Raw genomic sequence first — 23,262 nt, forward strand, 5'->3', positions numbered from 1 at the left:
AATCCCCATGGTAACTCTGTGAAACAGGGACTGTTATTATTCCCATTATACAGATAAAGAAACTGAGCCACAGAAAGGCTGGTTAACTTGCCTATGGTTCCGGAGTCAGCGTGTGCCTTAGCTGGGATTTGAACCCAAGCAGGTTGTGCCACGTTGCCTGTCGGTGTGGAGCAGCTCTCTGTCAGAAAAGGGAGAGTAGCTTGCGTCAGAGGGTGTTAGTGTTCTGAAGGAGAGTTTCTCACGGATGTGATCGGAAGGAGTAAAAGAGAATCAGAAGGGGACACTTTGCTCACCAAGTGATTCCATGTCCTCTCCTCCTTAACTTGTCCTGTGCGTCTGTCATTTCGAATGTCTACCTGACCGAAAAAGTCCTATTCTGTGATTCTCTTGCTCTGTACCTAACCCGTTATCTTGCTCCTTTTCAATGGTTGAAAATCACGTTTTGCCCCTAGTTATTTTTCTTAAACTAAATTTTAGAAGAAAGGCACAAAATGGGATTTTTCACGCAAGACAACGAGACAGCCGCCCTCCGTTAGGAACACAAAGGGAATCTGAGATTAGCTGTAATCAGCCAAGTCCCCATAATGTTGCAATAATGACTTGGAGTATCTGTTAATAGCAGCTAACAAACCCTGGAGGGCCAGCCTGGCTCCCTGGCGATTGTCATTCCCATCACTCAACAGCTCTGTCTTTCATCCTGGGTTCCTGGGTGATGCAGGGCGGTGGCTGGTGACAGAGGGTGGGGGTGGAAGGAGGGGGTGGGCGGCAGGCAGGGATGGAGACCGTTGCCTCAGGACCATCTCTGGAGTGAAAGTGGCACTGAGTTGGGACTGCAAGGCTGACTCATAGCAGGCCCGGGGCCAGAGTCATGAAAAGTTGCTTCAAACATTTGTGCAAAGCACCTCCCTGATGGGCGATAAAGGGCCCCCATAAATGTGACACATTCTCCATTGTCTAAGGGATGTTGAGTGTGGCTGGCAGGTGGAAGGGGCTGCAAATTCCTGTCAGAAATCCGACTCCCTCGCACTGGCTGAGCCCTCCCTCACACACTGGGTGGCTGTCACAGCATCTGAGGAAAGGGGTCAGCTGGCGGTGGGGTAACGGGCTGATTTCGTAGGACAGGGGCGGCGGGCTGGTTCTTACTCATGCCGTAATAATCATACCGGGAATGGGTATGGAGCCCATGCTGTGGACGAGGCATTGAGCTAATGCTCAACATGCATGATCACCTCTAATCCTCTCAGTAACTCTCTGGGGTCAGTACTATTATTAGTCCCATACTACAGATGGGAAAACAGAGCCTTGGAGCAGTGAAGTAACTAGTAGGTGGCGAAGCCGGGATTTGAAGCCAGGCAGTCTGGCGTTAGAGCCAAAGCTTTTAAGCGCTGTGACATGCAAAAGGAAGGGGGTTACTGCCCAGATCCTGGGCAGCTCACAGAATGGAAGGGAGAGGAATGTCGGGCAGGACAGGAACCAGGGCAGATGGGGGACTATCTCTTTAGGCCACTGCCATTGAATGACTCAATCCAACCAGCCTTCGGGAGTGCACGATACATCGGCCACTGATTTCAGCTCTGTGATTTGGAGGAGCAGCTGGTTACAGAATGTGCTGTGTTTTATTACTCTCTGCTCTGGGCTCAACTGTGGAGGTACAAAGTCTATGGGCTGTGTGACCTTGGAAAAAGTATTTAACCTCTCTGGGCCTTAGTTTCCTTATCTGTAAAACGGGGGCAAAAATGGTACCTATCACATAGAGATGTTGTGGAGACTAAATGAGTAAATATTTGCCAAGCATTTGGAATAGTCCTTGACACTCAGCTAGCAGCACGGAGTGGTTGTCAGTAGAGAAAGGGTGGTGGCTGATGGGACCCTGATAGCTGTGGGTTCTGGACACTCGCAGGGGCCCATCTCTTCCTTAGTAATGTTGTCAGCTCACACTAAGGGAAGAGACCACTTTGCGTGCATCCTCATCTAGAGAACCTGGTGACTCAAAGTGTGGTCCATGGACCAGTGGCAGTATCACCCACGAGCTTGTTTGAAATACAGAAACTCAGGCCTCAACCTAGACTGGATCAGTCTCTGCACTTACCCAGACCCCCAGGTGAGTCATGGACACAGTCAAGTTTGAGAAACACAGCTTTAGAAACTTTAAAAGTAAATAAAAGAAGGAAAAAGCCTAAAATCTTCTTCTCTTTGTTGGAGATGCAGTCCTAAGTATACACTTTTGGTTTCCTAAGCTAGAACCTTCAGGATAATAATAATTCACATGTTCGTAGCACTTTACAATCTGACAAAATTTTACCCACTTTTTGCTTGCTCTGCAGCACCACCCTGTGAGGCACACAGAGTAGCTGAGAATATTATCTCCGTTTCACAGATGTGAAAACTGAGGCTTAGGGCCTCAGGTGACTTTCCAGAGTTGTCCTGCTACCAAATGTCAGAGCCAGGAGCCAAGCCCAGCTACTCTGATGTGGCACTTTGGGGCTGGTTGTGGCTAACACCCCATTCGTCAATGAGGAGAGCACAGTTGCGGGTTCTTTCTCCTTCTCGATTACCCAGACACAGTCTATCCCCCAGTCTCTGGACTTTGTTCCGTCAGGATGCTGGGATTCAGCCTCTTGGTGCGATTTCCCTGGTTCCAGCCTCAGCCAAGCTCTTGTGATAATAACGACAGTATTAGTTAGAGCACATTGAGACTTCCTGTGCTAAGATCTTTCCTTGTGTTATTCAACTTATCCTATTCTCCCAGCCACCCTATGAGGTGGTACTGTTATTATCACCATCTTACCACGGAGATGAAACTCAGGCTCCAAGTGAGAAAGTATCCAAGATCCAACGATAGCAGGTAATGGGAACCGAGATTTGCCTGTGAGGAGTTGGTCACACCTGTTTGCTCACACCTGTTGGTCACACCGAGATTTGCCTGTGAGGAGTTGGTCACACCTGCCAACAGCCGGCTCTCCACACCTTTGTGGCACGGCCCCTGGCTTCCTGTCCTTCCTCCTGCTTTTCCCAGGCAGCCTTTTCCTGAATACTCTGTTCCAATGAAGCTCCCTTCTTTTTGCATTTCACAGCACTCAGAGAAATGCATTATACTTTGTTGTGAATTACTCATTTAATTTTTTTTCGTTATTTTCACAAGAGTGTGAGCCCCGTGGAGGCAGAGGCCACATCTTCTTGGTCACAGCTGTTGTCCCAGCACAGTGACCAGAGTCGGTGCTCAGGTAATGTTTGTTGAATGAACATTGCTCATGGCCTGAGTTCGATTTCTTCACCTAGGCAGTGATCATATAAGGAGAGTACCCATAACTCCTTTTGTATCCCTCACCTCCCCAGCACAGAAAATAGTTCTGGAACAGGGTAGATGGTTACCATTTATTGATACGAAGCCATGTGCTCTCCTGAGTTATTCACTTATTCTCTGAGCATTCACTGAGGGCTGACGCAGGTGCTGGTGTTTAGTCTTCTGGGTTCTTATCTCTGTCTGCAACAAGGTGAGGTGAGGCTCTTATAATCACCTCACTTATCATGGTCAGGATCCTGGTGGAGATTTCTGGCCCTGAAAGGCCAATAGTAAGGAGAGGCTCTACCTCAGATGCTGTCATGGACAGAGCTGGTGGTTCCATGAAATCAGTGGCTCGGCTGACCACAGCCTGAGTCCGGGCTCCTATGCCAGGCAGGGGCCCGAGGGAGGCCAGAGCATGCCCCTTCCCAGCCCCTTGGCAGACACCAGTGCCAATGAACTTGGAGGCACGAGCCAACTGAGCGGCTGCCACAGATCAGCTAAGGACATAAGTCAGCCTAGCCTCCTGTGGTTTGCCCAAGAGCTGGTGCCAGACTGGGAGCTGGGCAGATCTTCCGAGGAGGGCTGGGAGCTGCCAGAGAGAACAGCTGCGCTTAGGTGAGAGCTTTCTGGATGAGGATGCCCAGGCTTCTGGGCATGTGACTAACCCTTTCATCTTCAGGGCACGGTCTCACAGTCCACCCCTTGGTTCATCTTCTAATTGCTCAGAGGCCATAGCTTATTGGGGAAGACTCTCCTCACTGGGAGCATTTCAGGCAGGCAGGGGCCTTCTGTGCTATTCCATGGGGTGAGAAGATCCTTCTGGTTGAATGCTTGTGAAGGGGCCGGCCTGTGGTCTGTCCCACCTCACGGCCCGATGCTGGGAGCCCTAGTCCCACCCACCAACCACCACTCGCCCTTTGAAAGAGTCCTGTTCTTGCCTTCCCTGGAGTAAACCCAGCTGAACTTGCAAGGAGGTGAAAGCAATTCTATCACAAAGGTCTCAGAAGAGTGCCTTAAAACAGTGCAAGGGGCAGAGGCGGGTTGTGACAGTCTTGCGGGTGGGGGGAGGGACTCTCCTAAAGGGGGCTTTGGGAAATGTGCCTCCAGATGCCCCACCTCCTGCCTCTCGGCCTTTTTAGTACCCCCCCCCGGCCCTCTCCAAATCCCTCTCTTTCCTCAGACCCTTACCCCCCCCTCCCCTTCCACTGAAGCGCCCAGCCCCAGTGATCAGAAACTTCCTGCAAATGACAGTTGGCTCAGGCTCAGGCAGGAAGTGGGGGTGTGGATGGCAGTGAAGTGATTTGTGAGGCAAGATGATTTATTGGAAATTAATTTGTTTCTGAGCTTCCTCAGTTCTCTTCTTCCTCTTCATGTTGAGCAGGTAGTTTGGCCCTTTAGGGCTTCTTGCTTCAGGGCTTCCTGTCAACAGAAGCAGCCTGCAGCCCACAGCTCATCTGCCTCTCGGGAAGAGACCCCATTAGGTCGGTGACCTTGGTGGAAAAGGGAGGACATGAGCGATTCTCCTAGGGCCCGACAGGGAAGAGAGGTCTGCGGCAGGGGCAGACGGGGTGGGGGGGCTAGCGGGCAGGAGACTCATCCGCTGGGCACAAGTGGTGCTCTGCGCTCTGTGTGGACAGCCTTCAGGCCGTGCCGACCGGGATGCTCCCTAAAGACATAAGGACACCTCGTGGGGGATGGCAACCTGGTGCGCCCAGAAAAGCAGGAGCCCTGGGATGGCAGACCTGGATGGCTGCGGAGTTCTGCGCCCCACACAGAGTGCCAAGAGCAAGCGGGGCTGCCGTGCTTCAAGGGGTCAGTGCAGGGGTGGATCTTGAAGACATCCGCAGAGGTTACAGACCCTTTCTCTGGTCCTGGAGCATCACAGCATTGTACTGTTTTTATTACCTTGGGGGTAGAGGGGAGAGGGGGGCTCTCATATGCTATTCCTCCATCTACAGTCTGGAAGATTGAGGGCTCCGAGGAGGAAATAAACTGATTTTAAAAACATAAAGAAGGTGATATTTCTTTTAAACTTGCATCCGAGACCTGCAATTTGTACTTGCTTTCTTGATTCCAGGATGCAGACACATCTTTCCTGCGACAGTTTTCCGTTACAACTTGCACAATCCTCTACTTCTTTGACGTTTCCATTTATTCATTCAGTCCATAAATATTAATGGAGGGTCTACTATTTGTTAGGTACTGAGTTAAGTGTGGAGGATACAGTGATGTGCAAAGCTGGTCTTGACTCCCCATGGACCTTAACGTCTCACAATGGAGAATATATCTACATATTGTATATGATATTTGTCAGACACTTCTACAAGTATACACACACACATTATACACCTGGATGAAGATGGAAAGGAAAGGACATGCGGCTCCAAGGGTGAACAGTAAAGGATCTGATACAGTCTGGAGCGGGCTGGAAGGGGAGGCAGGGGTTAAGAAAAACGGAAAGTGATGTTTGAGCTGAGTTTCCAGACTAGATGAGGGTGTGTGTGTGTGTGAATGCATGTGCCAATGTGAGCATGCATGCATGTGTATGTGTTCGCACATGTGTACATGTAGTTGCACGGATGGGGGTATTTCAAGGAAAGGGAAGATCTTTCTAGGAGGCCCTAACATGGGGGAAGGAGCCCAGTGCATTTAAGGAACTAAAGTCGGTGTGGCTTCCAGGTGGGGCCTGGAAGGGAGTGAGGTGCAAGGTTACCTAAGGCCTCAGGGATCAGATTGTGCAGTTTGGCCTTCGTTTTAGGAGTAATGGGAGGCCCCTGAAGGTTTTCAAGCCTGGAGGCAGTAGGATCTGATTTGCATTGTAAAAAGATGATTTGGCCTGTTGTGTTCAGCAGGGATGATAAGAAGGGAAGAGCGGAGGCAGAGAGACCAGGACTTTACAAGGAGGTAGATCTAGCTGTCATTATGGTGGAAGGAAGGGGTTTAAAACATTAGTGAGTGAAAAACAAAACGAAAACAAGTTGTAGAAACGTATGATTCTATTTGTAATTTTATTTTAATTTTTAAAAAAGATTTTATTTATTTATTTGAGAGACAGCAGCGAGAGAGAGCAGAGAGAGAGAGAGAGAGAGAGAGAGAGAGAGAATGAGTGGGGGAAGGGGCAAAGGGAGAAACAGACTCCCCTGGGGCCCCTGGGACAATGCCCTGAGCGGAAGGCAGATGCTTAAGGAACTGAGCCACCCAGGCGCCCTTTATTTGTAGAAAAGAATATGCATATGTGTGTTTGTGTGCCCTGCCTGTGTCATTCACACGGTAGAAGTTTGTGCGAGCAGAGCTGGTTTCCAGCCCGGTGCTACTGTTGACTCTTCGTTATAGAAAGGAAAGCTCCCTGGCCTTGGGACCCACCAGCTTGGACTACTGCCCCGAAGTATTGACTTTGGGCATGTCCCTTAGCTTCTCTGAACCTCAGTTTTCTCAGCTGTACAAGGAAGGTGTTGGGCCAGCTGAACTCTAGAAATGAATTCCTTCGACTTCTGGGTTCTTGTAAGTCCGGGCGGCAGGAAAGGGCCGAGAGGCGGGGAGGCCGCGTGCGTTATGCAGGCAAGTCGCGGAACCCTAGCTCTGTTGCAGCACTGCGGAGTTAGGGCGACATTCTAGAGGAGAGGCAGCAAGAGTGGGGAGAGTGAGAGCATCTCACAGGGCAGCCTGCTTGGAGGGGTGGGCAGCTGGCTCGGCTGTGGTTTGCCTACTGCCTGGATCAAAAGTGCCCTCTCTCCTGGCCTGTTCCGGGAAGCTCCTTCCTGGTAAATCTGAAATCCACTTACCCAGGACTGGTGCTGGTTCTGCATCGAGCTATTTCCTTCCTGCATCCCACGAACTCTGACGAAGTAATTATACTAGCTGAAATGAACAAAGGCGACCAGAGGAAGGGAGGACTCCAGGCCTAGGCAATTTTAAAAGGGAGAGTCTCCGAGGCACCCCTGCCCCTTCCATCACCTGATCGGGGTGAGGGTGCATGTTGCACTGGGCCCAGGCTGCAGGGCAGCCGTGGAGAAGGCCTGCTGAGTGGCACAATGGCTCTTTAAACTTCTGCTTGAACAGGGCCTCCATCATGTCTGCTCACATTCCACCGTCCAAAGCAAGCCGTGCGACCAAGCCTAACATTAACAGGGCAGCGAAATACACCCTTCCCGTGGGAGGGCACTGAAAGTCACAGGGCAAGGATGAAGATGTTGAATCTTCTTGCCGGAGATCCTGGGGAACAACAGTACAATCCACCACACGCTAGATGATACTGCGGCCCCTTCTGCTCCAGCTGTGGCCTTTCTAGTCTTCTCCTAGCTTTAGTATTCCTGGTTTTCTCCTAGAATGCAACTTTGGAACACTGATTTTTAATGGAACTTAATGAAAAAGAAAATAAGCTCCACTTGTTGGCAGTTGGCGGCACAATTCTAGAACGCGTTTTTGCATAGACAGTGATGAGCAATTGGATTAAGGAGTGGTTGCTGTGATTCAGGCTGGTTCTCTAAGAATCACGCCAGATATGTTTCAGCTGGTTTCAGAGGTGTTCTGAGACTGGTGGCTCTGGGCAGTGACATTCACAGTGGCTGGGTTTTGGCAGAACTTTGGTAGCATCTTTTTTGGAGGGGATGAGATATGTGACAAGGATGGTTCCCTTTTTTTGGCTGGGTGAGCCACTGTACCTGGCAAGGAAGAATAAAGAGGTTGCTGGTTTGCCTCAGAGTTTTGCACCCAGGCTCCCCTCATCGAGCAATGTTTGTGTTGAACAATTGCTTATCATATCTGTCCCTGATCTTAACCTGGGAAGGGTAATGAACACATGGTGTGTTGGAATTGGGATCCCCAAATCATCACAGGTGAGAATCTTGGGTAAAACCCACAGGATGAAATTGAACAGGAGTAAATACTAGGTACAGCATTGAGATTTCAAGAATCAATTACATAAATAGAATATTAGGAAGGTGAGACCTGATAATTGTCCTTCTGCTAAAAGATTATAAATCCTGGAAGTTTGGTTGAGAATAAGTTTTCTTTTTTTTTAAAGATTTTATTTATTTACTTATTTGACAGACAGACACAGTGAGAGAGGGAACACAAGCAGGGGGAGTGGGAGAGGGAGAAGCAGGCCTCCCGCCGAGCAGGGAGCCCGATGTGGGGCTCGATCCCAGGACCCTGGGATCATGACCTGAGCTGAAGGCAGACGCTTAACCGACTGAGCCACCCAGGCACCCTGAGAATAAGTTTTCTATGAGCTCCTTTAAAATGACTGCTAAAAATCTGGCATGCCTAATTTGAGATTTTATTTATAGAAGTATAGTGAAGTCGGATCTCAAATCTATGGACTTGGATGGGGCAGCACAATTACAGAGGGAGAGAGGGAAGTGGGAGAAGGTAAGAAAAACAGAGAGAGAAAGAGAAAGATGAGAGTGAGAAACTTAAATTGTGCAGAAGCTTTGCTGGCCTGCCACTCCCTGAGTTTGTGTGCCTCCATTGAGTAAGAGCTGGGATGGGTTCCGTTTTCCTTTCTAGTTTCATTTCCTTTGTGTGCTTCCCTATGTTAAGTCTGACTCTGCTCTCTACAGGTACCTCGTACAATACCACATGTTCAAGTGCAAGTGGCTCCCCAGGTGCCAGCAAGTGATTTGTGATCAAAGAGCGATGATCTGTTCTAGCATTGGCGGAAAACTGTAGGTGTTGGATTTCTTGAGAGGTGATAATGCTATTCTCCAAAGTGATACCTCTTTTGAAGGGTAATTTAGGTGGCACTCAGGTTTTGCTCACTTTTTACGTGAACTGATTCCACTCTAGTGTCAGGATGGATGGATATGATGGCTTTGCTCTAACTCAAGAGGGCTGTTGACAAGTCAGAGCTCACAAGGAGGAGGGTGAAATGTCATTGGAACAGTTGAGGGAACTGGAATGTTTTGCCTCTAGAATAGAAGCTTCAGAGGATTATGAAAACCATCTTTGAGTATCTGAAGGGCCGTAACATGCCTGGATATGCTCCTTCTGTATCCTTGCAGGAATAGAGTCAGAGACAGCCTGTGGCAGGTATACATGACCTGATGTAGGGACGATTTTTCTAACAGTTGCGCACAAAAAGTGGAGTAGGTCACCCTCCCAAGGTAGTGAGCTCCCTGTCCCCTGAGGGAAACTAGCAGGAACTGAATAACCCAATGGAGAACGTGTCTGAGATGTTTACAGGAGGTCTTGGTTTTGTCAGCAAGCTTCCATTCCCCCTTCTTCTGGCTATTGTACCTGAGTTTCCTCTAAGAACTCCTGATAAAAAGTCCACTCCTACTCCATGTGTTTTGAGTGAAACGATGTTGACTCCATCGTTAGCCCCAGGGATGAGCCTGTGGGATTCAGGTCTGGCACCTCAGCCTTCTGGCTGCTGTGACTGGCTAGGGTGGGCACGGGACCTACTTCTGGCTAAAGAGAACTTTGAGCAAGAAGCATGGGTCTTTTCTATTGGGTGTGAAGCGGGGGAAGTAGGAGGCAGGAAAGGGTAGCCCTCTTGATACCATGACGAGCTTGAGAACGGAGAAATCAGGAAGGGCAGTAGAGCCAAGGGCTGGAGAGGGACCGTGTTCTGAGCGCCGTGATGCCCTGCCTGACGTTAGCAGTCCTTCAGGACCTATCAGTTAGGGGAGCCAATACATCCCATTCTGTGGGTAGACGGTTTGAGTAGGGTTTTCCATAGCTCACAATCAAAGAGCCCTTGATAGCTCTGATATGTGCCGTGAGGTCATGGTCTATGATTCTTCATGTGCTGAGTGACAATGTTGTTCACCCATCTATCTCTCAGACATATCAGTGGAGGAACTAAATGCCCTCACGATCCTCATGAGTAAGAAACACATCGCAAGTGGTAGAAAACTCCTGAGCACAGAGCTGGAGCCAATTTCTCTTAAATGCTTCTGGATGCATCTCCTCTTATGCTAGTGTAGTGAAAACAGAAAAGGAGAGCATTCGATTTTCATGTCCTTGGGTGTTGCCAAAGCCGCTTCAAATGCTTAGTTCATAGTTACTAACTAAACCGGAACTGGGCCACGTATTAGTCCCTGGGTGCTGAGGGTGGTAGAAGCAGTGACCATGAAGTGCGTGGTGGGAATTGCAGGGACGTAATGAGCTTGGATATGACAAGAGCAGGGGGTGCAAAGATTATGGAGTCATCTAAACGCAGCGTTGAGAAAGATACCTGCACGGACTCCAGGCCTATAGGACTTGATAGTGTGGTTTCTGTGCAGTTGGGGACCTTGGGGTGCCCCTAGTGGCTTCTCATTCCAAGCTCCCTTCTTTCTCCCTCCTCACTGAAAAGAAAGACCAATTCAGAGTGGTTGTGCATTCATTCAATAGACAATATGGATACAGGCCGAGACTTCCAGGTGCTGGGAATACTGCAAAGAACAAGCCAAGTCCCTGTCCTCATGGAGTGTACATTCTGTGGGGAGAGACCTGTATTTAAGCAAATAATATGCAACATCCCTCCAGTTAGTGTATTAGTATCCTGTTGCTTCTGTACCAAATTACCACATTATTTTGTAGCTTAAGAAAACACACATTTATTATCTTATAGTTCTGGAGGTCAGAAATCTGATTTGGGTGTTACTGGGTTAAAATCAAAGTATTGGCAGAAGTGTGTTCCCCTGGAGGCTCTAGGGGAGAACCTGTTTCCTCACCGTTTCCAGGTTGTAGAGGCTCCTCAAACTCCTTGGCCCATTCCTTCCATGTTTGGCTCAGACCTCCGCTTCTGCCCTCATGCCTCCTTCTCTGACTCCGAGCCTCCAGCCTCCCTCTTATGAGGATCCTTGTGATCACACCGGGCCCACTTGGATACTCTGGGATCATATCCCCATTTCAAGGTTCTCCATCACACCTGCCAAATCCCTTTCGTCCCATAAAGTGACATATTCAGAGGCTCCAGGCTTTAGGATGTGTCCTTTTGGGGGCCACTCTTCAGCCTACCACAGGTTGTTGGAGGCGTTCTGAAGAAAATTAAAGCAAGGTGAAGGAAGAGAGAACCGGGTGGGGAGAAGGCTTTCTGGGGCGGTAACATCTGTGCGGAAACATGAAGAAATGCAGGTGTGAGCCGTGGACAAGCCAAGAGGAAAGGCTTCCCGCCAGAGGGACGGGTGAGGGCCAAGCCTCTGAGGAGGGAACGAGCGGGGCTGCCTGAAGGGCAGAAAGAAGGGCTGAGTGCTGCAGCCCAGGAAACAGGAGAGGGGCAACAAGGAGGTGAACGAGGCAGGCTGGCCCTGGTGGGTGGGCGAGTTGTTCCCGTTGAGTTTAGATTTTATTCCAGATGTGATGAGAAAGGGTTGGAAGCTCTGGTCAAGGAAACGGCACACACACAATCTGACTTACTGCTGGAGGAGACCCTTCTGGCTGTGGTGTGAACAGGCACCGGGGGGTTAAGGCAGGGGTGGAGGCAGAGAAAGGAGTTGAGGCTCCTGCGCTTGTCCTCTGGGGTTGGGTCGGGGCACTGAAAGTGGTCAGATTTGGGCTGCCTCTTGCTGCGAGAGCCAGTAGGACTTGCCCGTAGATTGCTTGCAGAGTGTGAGGGAAAGAGATGTGTCAGGGATGACAGATTTTTGGCTTGAGAACCCGGGTGAGTGGGGCGCCATTTGGGCTACAAAAAGCACAGCGGGGAGAAGCAATTTTTTAAAGAAAAAAATTGGGAGTCAGGGCAGGAAATCAAGAATTCTGCTTTGGACATTTTAAGTTTGAAATGCCTAAAAGGCATTAAGAGGCGGTGTGGAGTGAGAAGTTAGATAATCCAAATTTGCAGTTGGGAGGAAATGCTGGAGCAGGAGACCAAGTTTGGGAGTGAACACATGGCTGGTATTTCAAGCCACAGGCCCGGGTGAGACCATCCAGGGAGTGAGGAGAGAAGCTGGAGAGAAGAGGAAGCAGAGCTGAACTCCGGGGATCTTTCAACAGTGAGGTCAGAAGGGTGCAGTGGTAATCGAAATAGTGAAGTGGGTACAGAGTTGATTAGAACACCCAGGGGAGGGTGGGGGCCCAGACGCCTAGTGATAATAAAAGGAGGGGTAGTTTACTGTGCCAAATCCTGCCGGAGGTTCAAGGAACAATTGCTAGCAGGCGCTAAGGATTTGCAACCCATGGAGTTGGTGACATGGAGCTGTCTAGACCCCTCTGGGGGAGATGTTTCTGCAGAATGGAGAGTAGGAAGCCTGGATGAAGGGGGTGACAAAGACGATGCATGAGGAGGGGTTGAAGGTAGAGGGAGAGACAACTTTTCCAGGAGGTTTGCTCTGGGGCAAACAGGAAGGACGGTGGTCGCTCGCGGGGAATGAGGGTGCCAAGGAGATGGGAGATATTGCAACGAGGCTGCAGGCCTAGGGACTGGTCCAGTGAAGAAGGGAAGCCTGATTCCAGAGGAGCACACAGGGAGACAGTTGTCAGCAAAGTCCCTGAACAGGAGAGAAGCAATGGGGTCCCCTGCATTGGCCTTAGCTGGGTGATCAGTGGAGATGGGAGATTTGTGGCCTGAATGTTAAAGACTAGTCAGCTTTGTCCGTGTCTTCTTTTCTAGTCACAGCCAGCTGCTTGGGGTGGCAGGAAGTTGGGTTGATTCAGGGCTGGGATTTTGCCAGGAGGCTATGCAGGGGGCTAAGGGTGTCTGCAGGGAGTGACAGCAGTGATCAGAGGGAGGGCAGGGGGGAAGTGAGGAGCCTGAGGTTTGGAGCCAGGTGTGATCCCCCCCGCCCCCAATATGAATGCAGCTCAGAGTTGTGCAAACTTCCTGAGGAGTCTCTGAACGTCTGCCTTTCTTCTGGCCCTGCTCCCTTCCTCCCTAACGGCCCGTACACCCAGCCCGAGGGGGGTTGTGTTTCTCAGTGATAGGGAAACACCTGGTGCCTGTTAAAAAGGCAGACCTCTGGGTCCTATCCATGACTTACTTAGTTCAAATCTTTGGGGACAGACCCAGTGTTTACATCTGAAGCAAAGGCCCCAGAGCTCCCAGTTTCCCCGGGGTTGAGAACCAATGCCTTGGGAGCTTCACTTTGTGTTTAAAAGTAACCTTCACTTAATTCTTGGCTCGTCATTTTAACGACTTGATCTGGAGAAACTGCCAAGAAATATGTATGTATGTATGTATGTATGTATGTATGTATTTTTACTACTCTTCCTTCTAATTAACACTGCACTTTCTTCTCTTTTTAAATTTCACATCTCTCTTGAAAATTTGTCACTGAGCACTACATTTTCAGTGGAAATTCCTGAAAGATGCTAATATTTGGGATCTGGAGGTTCCTGGGGTGTGGTGTGTTTGGCTAAGAAAGCAGAGCTTTGTGGACTCATGGAGAAACTCAAAGGACATTTTCTTTTCTCCTTGAAAATTTATTTCCCAACAGGAAAGCCATCTGTTTTTCCGGTACCACCCTCAGTTCCACAATATAGGAAAGCTTGTTTGCCCCTTCCTTTTGGCCATGAACTCATACCATTTGGCTTCACAGAGGTATTCATTATACTCAGAAAGTTATTTCACATAAGATGTAAAATGTTAAAATAAGGGCCAGCAGGGAACATGTTCAAATAAATTTGTTCCTCTTGTCAAGGGGTCAATATTAGTTGCTGTGAGAATCACATCTTTGCTCCATTGGTGGCCAAGCTACCCTGGTCTGCTTTCAATTTCTTTTTTAGACCAGCCTCTTTGCATATGCCCCAGGACCTTTGCAGATGCCATTTCCTCTGTCTGTAAGTCTCCTCCCTCAATTCACAGGGCTGGTTCCTTTTCATTCTTTAAACCTCTATTTAAATATCACCTCCTCAGAGAGGCCTCTCTGACTACCACATCTACTAGAGGTCTTTGGATCACTGCCACCTCCTCCATTTCTTATCTCAGCTCCATATTTGTTTCCTTTATTGCTCTTGTTACAGTTTGTAATTATTATTTCTTTACTTAATCATCATCTATATCCTCCAAAAGATTGCAGTCAGTAAGAAAGCAGGACCTAGTCTGCTTTGTCCCTCATTTTGTCCCCAGGGCCTGGCACATCATAAGTCTTTAATTTATTGATTGATTAATTTAAATATGCCCAGTACAGGGAGTGGTGTGATTAAAATACATTCAGGTTCATATTCTTTCTGTACCAGTTAGGATGAGGTTCAGCAGAAAGTGACAGAAAACTAAAATAACAGAGACTTGAACAAGGTGGGACTTTCCTTCTCTGGTATGATGGTTCCATGGCAATCTGGATCTTGAATTCCTTCAAGCATTTAGCTGCTAAGGCTATGGGGATGGCCCTTGGACTCAAGGTCCAAGATGACAGCTACAGCTCTAGCTATCACATCCACATTTGAGGCAGAAGTTTAGAAGAAGAGGTGAAACATAAAGAAACATAAAGGACCCAGGCCAGCCACCTTTCAAGAAAGTTTCCCAGAAGCTGTTATCACAACATTTCTCCTTTCCTTTCACGGGCGGGTACTTAGTCACATGACCATACCTATCTGCAAGGGAGCCTGGGAAATGTAGTCCTTCTGAGGCGCACATTTCTGCTCTAAATAAAACTGGAGGTTTTGTTAATAAGGATGATAAACAATATAGATACCTGGGTAGGCAACTCTCAGTCCCTGACCTATGTCTCCTGCTCACAAAACTTCTATGGCTCCCTAGTACTTATGTCAGGAGTTCTTAGCCAGGGTTGTATATCAGAAACATTTTGGAAACCTTTCCAAAAAATAGACACTTCGGTTTCACCTTCTGAGATTCGGTAGATCTGGGGAGGGTTTTGTTTTTGGAGCTTGAGAGGGTTCATCGTATTTTTTCTCAACTTCATTGCAAGCCCAAATTCTGGACCATTTGAGGAAACGCAAGAATCAGGCAAATGAGGATCAAAAACTTGCCTTTCTTCTTGATGAGGCTGTTTGGAGAATGCAGCTTTTAGCTGTACTGACCAATGGGCTTTTTAGTACTTCCATTGCTGGATTAGGCAGAATTACCTGGCTGAAAGTGGAGTAGGACCACCACGTGCTTCTTTGTGGAGAGGACCTTTGCCTCTGATGCCATGGTGGGAGCAGGCAGGTGCACAGGCACTGAGCCACCCACACCCATTTCCCCTCCAAAACCCACTGATCAGATGAATTGTGCCTATTTCCCATCCCCTTCCAGGGAGGTCTGAATAAGGACTGATGCAAGAGACCAGGAGGGTTGCTGTGGCAAAGCTGAGGAGTGGGGAACAATATAAAAGCCCCTAAGCTGCATCATAAAGCTCAAATTCCCTGGGAAAGCATCTGAGCACTTATGTGATCTGCCTAGGTCCCATGTTTCCAGCTTTCTCTTTTCTTTCTTCATGTTCCCTCTGCTCCGGCATTTTCTTACCCCAGTGCCTTTGTTCAAGCTACCTTCCTGCCTGGAGGGCCCTTCCTTTTTACCTCTGCATGTTGGACTCCAATCTCCTTCAGAGTCCAGAGCTAACGCCATATTCTCCAGGAGGTCCCCATCAACCCCATAACACCGAAGCTACCCCTCCTTGCTCCTTGTTCCCATGGCATCTTGCTCTGCCACATATATCATTGTCTTGTTATTTACACATGCATCTGTGACAGACATTGCTAATTGCCTAGTGGGAAAATGATAAGAGGGGGCTCATATGAAAAAAGTTAGGACAGCTGGAGAGCTGGGAGGTGGGGAAGGTGAACGAAGGACCCCCTTTGGTGCAGCCTGGTGGCTTCCCCCTTCAGACCAGACATGTGGGGCTCTCTGGTCAGCATCAACCTCACAGCTCCCTGCATTGTTCATACTGGGTCCTCACATAATTACATTACCTGCATGGCCCTTGTAGGTGTTTGGCCTTGTGATCTGTGTTCTCCAGCCTCCCTGGGGCATGGCTGAGCCCACCTTGCCTGCAGTACCTCCAGAGATAGAGAAATGCTCTCCTCTAGGTAAGCCCATGGCCTTGCAAACACCACCATCAATCTTCCTCTAACTTGCACCCAGGGGCCCCAGTCCCATCTCTTGGGGTCACACAGAATACACTGCCTGACTCTTTCATATGACAGTTCTTCTGACATCCAAAGTCAGACATGTCACCATTGTTTCAATGTCCTCTCAATGATAAGCACTCACTATCAGTTGCTTTATGAATGATGTTAATAAAGTTATGACTGATTGTTAAATGCTAGCTATGAGCATCTAACAGATGAAGTAGGCCTGGGCCAGCTAAGGGAAATCAGAGTGTCAGAATTTTATGGGCATTTTAGAAATCATTAGCCCAGGGATGACAGACAGCTTCATGTGTTCATTGATAAATGGAGAGAGGCTGCTTGGAGCATGGTGCTGGCTCTCTGGCACATCTGGGCTCACTGGGAAAGGATTCTAGGATGGATTAGTAATGCCTGCCAGGAAGAAGAAGAAGGGGATGGTGGAGGGATGTCAGTCATTTGTCATCTCTGATTTTACCCAACTTCAAAGGCCCAGAGAAGCCCAGAGACGTGGAGTAAGGTACTACATGGGATCTAAAATTTCTGACTTCCGTTCTTTCTTGAATTTTCTTCCTTCTGACTAAGCTGCCTCACTGCTGTTGGTGTCTTCCAGGGCAATTCAGAGGCCAGTGACATGTTCACTAAGACGTTAGTGGGACTTTTCTTGTTGTTCCCTCATTTTCTTACCTATTGGCTAACTCATTACTTCTTCCAAAGGCTGCTTTAGATGTTCATCTGCCTATGCATCTCTTTTTCTAGTTAAGTAAAAAAGAATCATTTGGCTTCTTCCGTTGCCATTCTTTTTGGAAAAGCACAATAATCAGTCTCTAATGAGCTTCTGACTCTGAACCGAGGTATAATAATTTCGGTGACTCTTCAGCTTCCGTTGATGGAAATATATTTATTTTAGAAGCTGATGACCTGTGGGAAAAGACTATTATTCTAAATATCATGATGAGGTCATGGGAGCTGATGGAGGGTTTGGGGAGAGGGGGAGGAGAGGGGAGAGATCCAGTGAAAATTAGAATTGCATACGAATGAAAATAGACTGCTTTCTATTCTGAGCAAGAGATCCTGGTTTTGTGATTCTTTAGGGGTGTTGAAGCAAAATGTACATAGATGGGAGAAGTTTCTTGAGGCTGGTTGAGCCCTTTGTCTGGAGTTCCATTAGATGACATCCCTCACGGTAGCTGAGGTCAGCCTGAGGTTCCAGGATGGAAGACTTATAGGAGTGGAGAATGGGATGGTCAGTTGTCATGCTTCACATTTTGTAGCATCTTAGACTTGTTCCTGTACTGAAATTTTACTTTCTATTATATAAAAACTAGATAGCAAAAAACAAACTAATAAACAAACATAAGTGCATAGTCACCTATAATACCATCCCTCAGTCATTACCACTAACATATATACACACCCCCATATATATAGTATGTATACACATGTATTTTATATATATATAATACACACAAACATGCACATATCTATTTTGTAAGATGGGGATCTTAGTAGACATAGTCTTCTTTAATCTAATTTTTTACTGTATAGTATGTTGTGATCATCTTCCTTAGTCAATAAATGCAAATCTGTGATGTTGTATTGTACATTCATTGATTGCCTTCTAAACAACTATTCCTACCTTCTCATTCTTAAAAGTAGAATTTAATGTAGAATTTCGGGGCACCTGGGTGGCTCAGGTGGTTAAGCATCTGCCTTCGGCTCAGGTCGAGATCTCACAGTCCTGGGATGGAGCCCCATGTCAGGCTCTGTCCTTGGTGGGGAGCCTGCTTCTCCCTCTGCCTCTGCTGCTCCCCCTGCTTGTGCTCTCTCTCTCTCTCCCTCTCAAATGAATAAATAAAATCTTAAAAAAAATAAATAAAAGAATGTAGAATTTCCAAGCCAAGTGGTTTAGGTGAGTCATCCTACCCTAAGCTCCAGAATGGACATTGATTAGATTGTACCAGTCAGCTTATCTTATTACCCAGACTTTGGCAATTGGTTCAAAGATGGGCACTTGACCCAACAGGAGACATTTGCTGGGGACTTATGAGATAGAAAGTTTCCCTCTTTCATGGAGGCTTCTGGAATTGATGTTTTCTTTTACCTCAGGTGGTGTTACGTAAGAAGGTGGGACTAGAAATCCAGTGGTCATTATTACTACCAGGAGGGGTGCTAGCCGACGTGGAGGCTGTACAGAACAAAGTTGAGAGTATGGCAGAAAACATCAATCCAGACTCCCTCAGGAACCTCTGGATCAAACCAGGCCCCAGGGTCATGCCACTTCTCGACTTTTCAGTTAAATGAGTCAATAACTCAAGCTTGTTTGAGTCATATTACTGACAACCCAAAGCATCCCAAATTATACATTCATTGAAAAAAATTGTATGGTATTCTATTACATGGATGTGTCCAAAGCATTTTCATGCTAATTAGCCGATTCGGTTTTTAAGCAGTCTTATGAAGTCAACAAGTATCTGTTTGGCAAGTGTAGAACTAAGGCACAGAGGGGACAACTGACGTCTCCAAGGTCACACAGCCAGATAGTGGCAGAAGCAGGCTTCCTGACTTCTTGAGCAGAGCCTTCAATAATCAGTTATACCTCAAGGCAGAAAGATTATGGACCAGTGAATAAAATAATTCTAAAGGATAGGACCGCATTGTTAGGCTGACAATTAGGATGTAAAAGTGACCCATCATGTGAATCAGTTGTAGCCTGGATTGGAAAGCTAGGGATGTAAGGTATGAAACGGTTTAGCGGTTAGAGCCGTGGTTCTGAAACTGCAGGCTGGGGACCCCTGGGGATCCCCAAGATACTTTCTAGAGGTTTGTGAGGTCAAAACTATTTTCATGATAATGCTAAAATGACATTTTCTCTTCCAGTCTCATTCTCTCGTAAGTGCAGAGTGTGGTTTTCTAGAGCCTGCATGACAACGTGACATGCAGCAGACCAAAGCAGAGGGAAATAGGAGAATCCAGCTGTCGTCTTTTAGGCCAGACAATTAAAGAGATTTACAGAAATGTCAAACAGTGTCACTCTTCTTGCTAACTTTCTTGTTGTTGTTTGGAAAATACAGCTATTTTTTTTTTAAACGTGTTAGTTAACATGTAATGTTTTTGTTATTTTTGAAAATGAATTTATAAATAAACAATTTAACTTTTTTAGATTTCATTTAGAATACAGTAGCTATGGATAGACATAACCTACATAGACAGAAGCTCTTTGGGTCCTCAATATTTTTTTAAAAGATTTATTTATTTAATTGAGATAGAGAGCACAGGGAGAGGGGCAGAAGGAGAGAGAGCCTTTTATTTTTTTAAGATTTTATTTATTTATTTGACAGAGAGAGACACAGCGAGAGAGGGAACACAAGCAGGGGGAGTGGGAGAGGGAGAAGCAGGCTTCCCGCGGAGCAGGGAGCCCGATGCAGGGCTCGATCCCAGGACCCTGGGATCATGACCTGAGCCGAAGGCAGACGCTTAACGACTGAGCCACCCAGGCGCCCAAGAAAGAGAGTCTTAAGCAGACTCTGCTGAGCACGGAGCCCGAAGCAGGGCTTGATCCCAAGACCCTGAGATCAGGACCTGAGCCAAAACCAAGAGTCAGATACTCAACCGACTGCGCCAGCAGGTGCCCTGGGTCCTCAGTATTCTGAGTGTATAGAACCTCTGCTCCAATCTCTAACTTTATGAGAACATAGTTTGAGGGCTGTTGGATTAAAGGACAGATATAATTTCAACTAAACTTCTTTCAGATGACTCATTCAGGCAAATCTATTATCCTGTTGGCTTCTGACACCTAGACCCCGGGTACAAAATACAATGTGAACTAGAGATTTAACCTCTGTGGGGAATAGGATTGGTGTGGCTTAAACCAACTTGTACAACTTTGGCCCAAAGTTCCTTTTGGGATCAAAATGAATCATTTTGTCTACTTTAATCAAATCTGTCAGAAAGTGACTAGCTCTGTTCATTAGTCTGTAGACATGCAAAATCACTAGTTTTGTGTATTGAGAGGCATCGCTTACAATGATACAGCACCTATCAGTCAGGGTTTCTGGTAGCAAGCAATAGAAGCTGACTCTGGCTAGTTGGGCGGAGAAGTTGTTTATCAAAAGGATATTAGGAAGTCTCAGAATTGTTAGGAGCAATGGATAACCAGGCTCGAGGCTAAGCTCCCAGGAGCAATGAATATAACACTCTATAGAGCTGCAATGATGGGGACCACTGCACCTGCTCTTGTCACATCAAGCCCTTGAAGGAACATGTGGCACATCTCAGCCATGCAAACACTGTCACCCCAAAAGTCAGACCCAATCGCTACCACTCTTGCCAGCAAAATAGATCTCTTGGAAAGTCTCTTCCCTTGAGTTGCTCTCTTCGGAATCTAAGTTTATAGAATTGTGTCTGATTGGTGGAATCTGAGACACGTGCCTTGATCCATATTGTAAGAAAGGCTGGAATTTGATTTGATTTTTCTAGGTTCCACCTTGGAAAAATGGGATGTATAGGATTGAAATTATCCCAAACATAGCAAGGGCATTTAACTGGAGCTGAGACCTCAGAAAATATGATGGATGTCTGCAACATGTGTACAAAGTCATGGAGTCACGGCTATGCAGAGAACTCCAGGGTTCACATTCTAACCCTGTTGCTGCTAGCAGCCGTAAGACCTTAAGCAAGTCACTTTTGAAGCCTCAGTGGTCTCACTGCCTCCCTGGGTAGATATGAAGATTAAGCTAATTTCCTGGATGCAATACCATGTAATATAATATTGTGTACACCTAGTAGGCACCCAGTAAATGATCGCCATTAATATTACCAATCTTTGGGTTCTGCCATGGACACATTTTTCCCTACAGGGGCAAGGGGAAGCTGAGGCACAAGGAGGCCAATGGTCTTGCATAAATTTTGAGCAAGAACTAACATTAGGATGAGCTTCTGAACTCACTGGTTCTGGATCCAGCTCCTATCCCAGTTCTTGAGCCTCATGACCTCTGTGTGCAATCAACAGGAGGCAGAAGTAATGAAGATCTCATATCAGCTCGTTATTTTGGGGTGGGAGGGTTTAAAGTAAGTTTGACTTATCTTCCTTATTCTTTCCTGCGTTGTTGGAAAATTTACCAATGAGTACATGGTATTAAAAATAAATTTTAAAAAGTTTTTAAATAGCAGTAAAGCTGTTTTTATTTTGGGAAACGAAGTTCTGTCTCACTTTGGGTTCCCCTCAAAGCTGAGCCTGAGATGAAAATTTGGGAATAGGTAGTTTATGTTGGAGCTAATCAAAGTCTAAGTCCTGGTTTTCTAATGAACTGGAAGTGTTAATGAACATTTCCCAAGTGTGGATCGGTGATCAAGAGTGTGTTACCAAGGATTACCCAAATAATGGTGAAATGAGTTTGGGAGATGCTGGGACAAAAAAGGCCTCTCTCTCTCTCTCTTTTTTTAACTGCAGAATTTCTCAGGGTCTTTGCCCTGCTAGTACACATTGAGAATCTCTGAGAGGGACGCATAGCACCATTCTCCATTGCTATGCTAAGATGACTTTGTAAGATCAGTACTCTTGTGAGCATTTTGGGAAATGCTGGATGATCTCGAAGGTTACTTCAATCTGTAAAGTTAGTGATTTCTATGATCTCATTTAATCTTTTCCCCAAGTCTGCAAGATGAGGAACCACATTCAAAATCCCTGGTCAAAAGCAGGAAGCCAATTATGCACAAAAGTGGGACTCAAAGCTAGCCAGATCTTTTGAGCCATTTTTTCCCGCTCCCTACTGGATACACAGAGTGAGGAGGGCAGGCATTATGGTTGAATCATGTTCTTGCAAAAGATATTAATCCTCAGGACCTCAGAATGTGACCTTATTTGGAAATAGGGCCTTTACAGAAGTGACCAAGTAAAAATGAGGTCCTTAGGGGACCCCTAATCCAAAATGACTTGTGTCCTTATAAGAAGGGGAAATTTGGACGCAGATGCTCCTAGATGGAAGATGGTGTGAAGACACAGGTGAAGGAGGTGGAGTTTGAAGGTATGATGCCACAAGCTAAGGAATGTCTGGGGCTATGAGAAGCTGAAAGAGGCTAAGGAGGACCTTTTTCTTATTGGTTTCTGAGGGAACATGGCCTTGCTGCCACCTTGATTTTGGATTTCTAGAATCCAGAGCAACAATAAATTCCTCTTGTGATACTTGGTTACAACAGTTCTAGGAACTACTGTAGCAGATGTGACAAGAGCCCTGGAAAGTTGCTTCCAGGCTCCTTTTCAGTCAGACCCAAGTCTGATCTCTGAACACAGCAGTGCACAGCCGGCCTATGGGGAGAGCATTGGCCTCAGCCCTGGGGAGGCAGTGCTTCTGTTTAACAGCTGAGCACAAAGAGTGTCTCCATGCCTCCCTTGGCCTCCCTCTCCCTCTTCCCCTGTCTTCTCGCCTTGACAGCAAACAAGAGAACTTGGACACTTGTACACCTTTATAAACAAACAGAGCCCCTTGAATGTTCAACGTCCAGTGTGGCTGGGCAGGGCTGTTTCCCTGTGCCGGGCTGCCGGGCCATGGAATGTGATCTCTCTCTGTGGGAAGAGCCAAGAGCAAGTTTTGCCAGTGGAGTTGGCAGGTACAGAGCTGCTCCCAGTACAGACACCTGTTGCTTGAGTCTATTTGTGGAGACCTCCTGGGTGCTACAGGCACGGCTCGAGCCTCTGACTATGGGAGTCATTTCTGCATTGTCGTAAGACCTTCTGCTTATGTGCCCATCACAAGTTACTGAGGGGTTAGGGGCCCATGAACTGATTTAATCCCCTCACTGACTCTATAAAATAGACAGGGCATCCCCATTTTACCGATGAGTAAACTGAGGCCCAGACGGATGAAGGGACTCTTCCCATGGTCATAGAGTTAGTTCACGGCAGAGGTGAGGTTCTCCTGAACTCTCCCACGTGTGGGAAGAGCTGGATGTTTAGCTGAGAAAATATAGGTGCAAGGCGATGGGTACTTGCTGCCCAAGGGAAATGCTGAGAAACGGGAGGCGGGGGTGGGGGGCTGTAGTGGTGG

Source organism: Zalophus californianus, chromosome 5 (assembly GCF_009762305.2).
Source record: "Zalophus californianus isolate mZalCal1 chromosome 5, mZalCal1.pri.v2, whole genome shotgun sequence".
In the NCBI taxonomy this organism is placed as follows: domain Eukaryota; kingdom Metazoa; phylum Chordata; class Mammalia; order Carnivora; family Otariidae; genus Zalophus; species Zalophus californianus.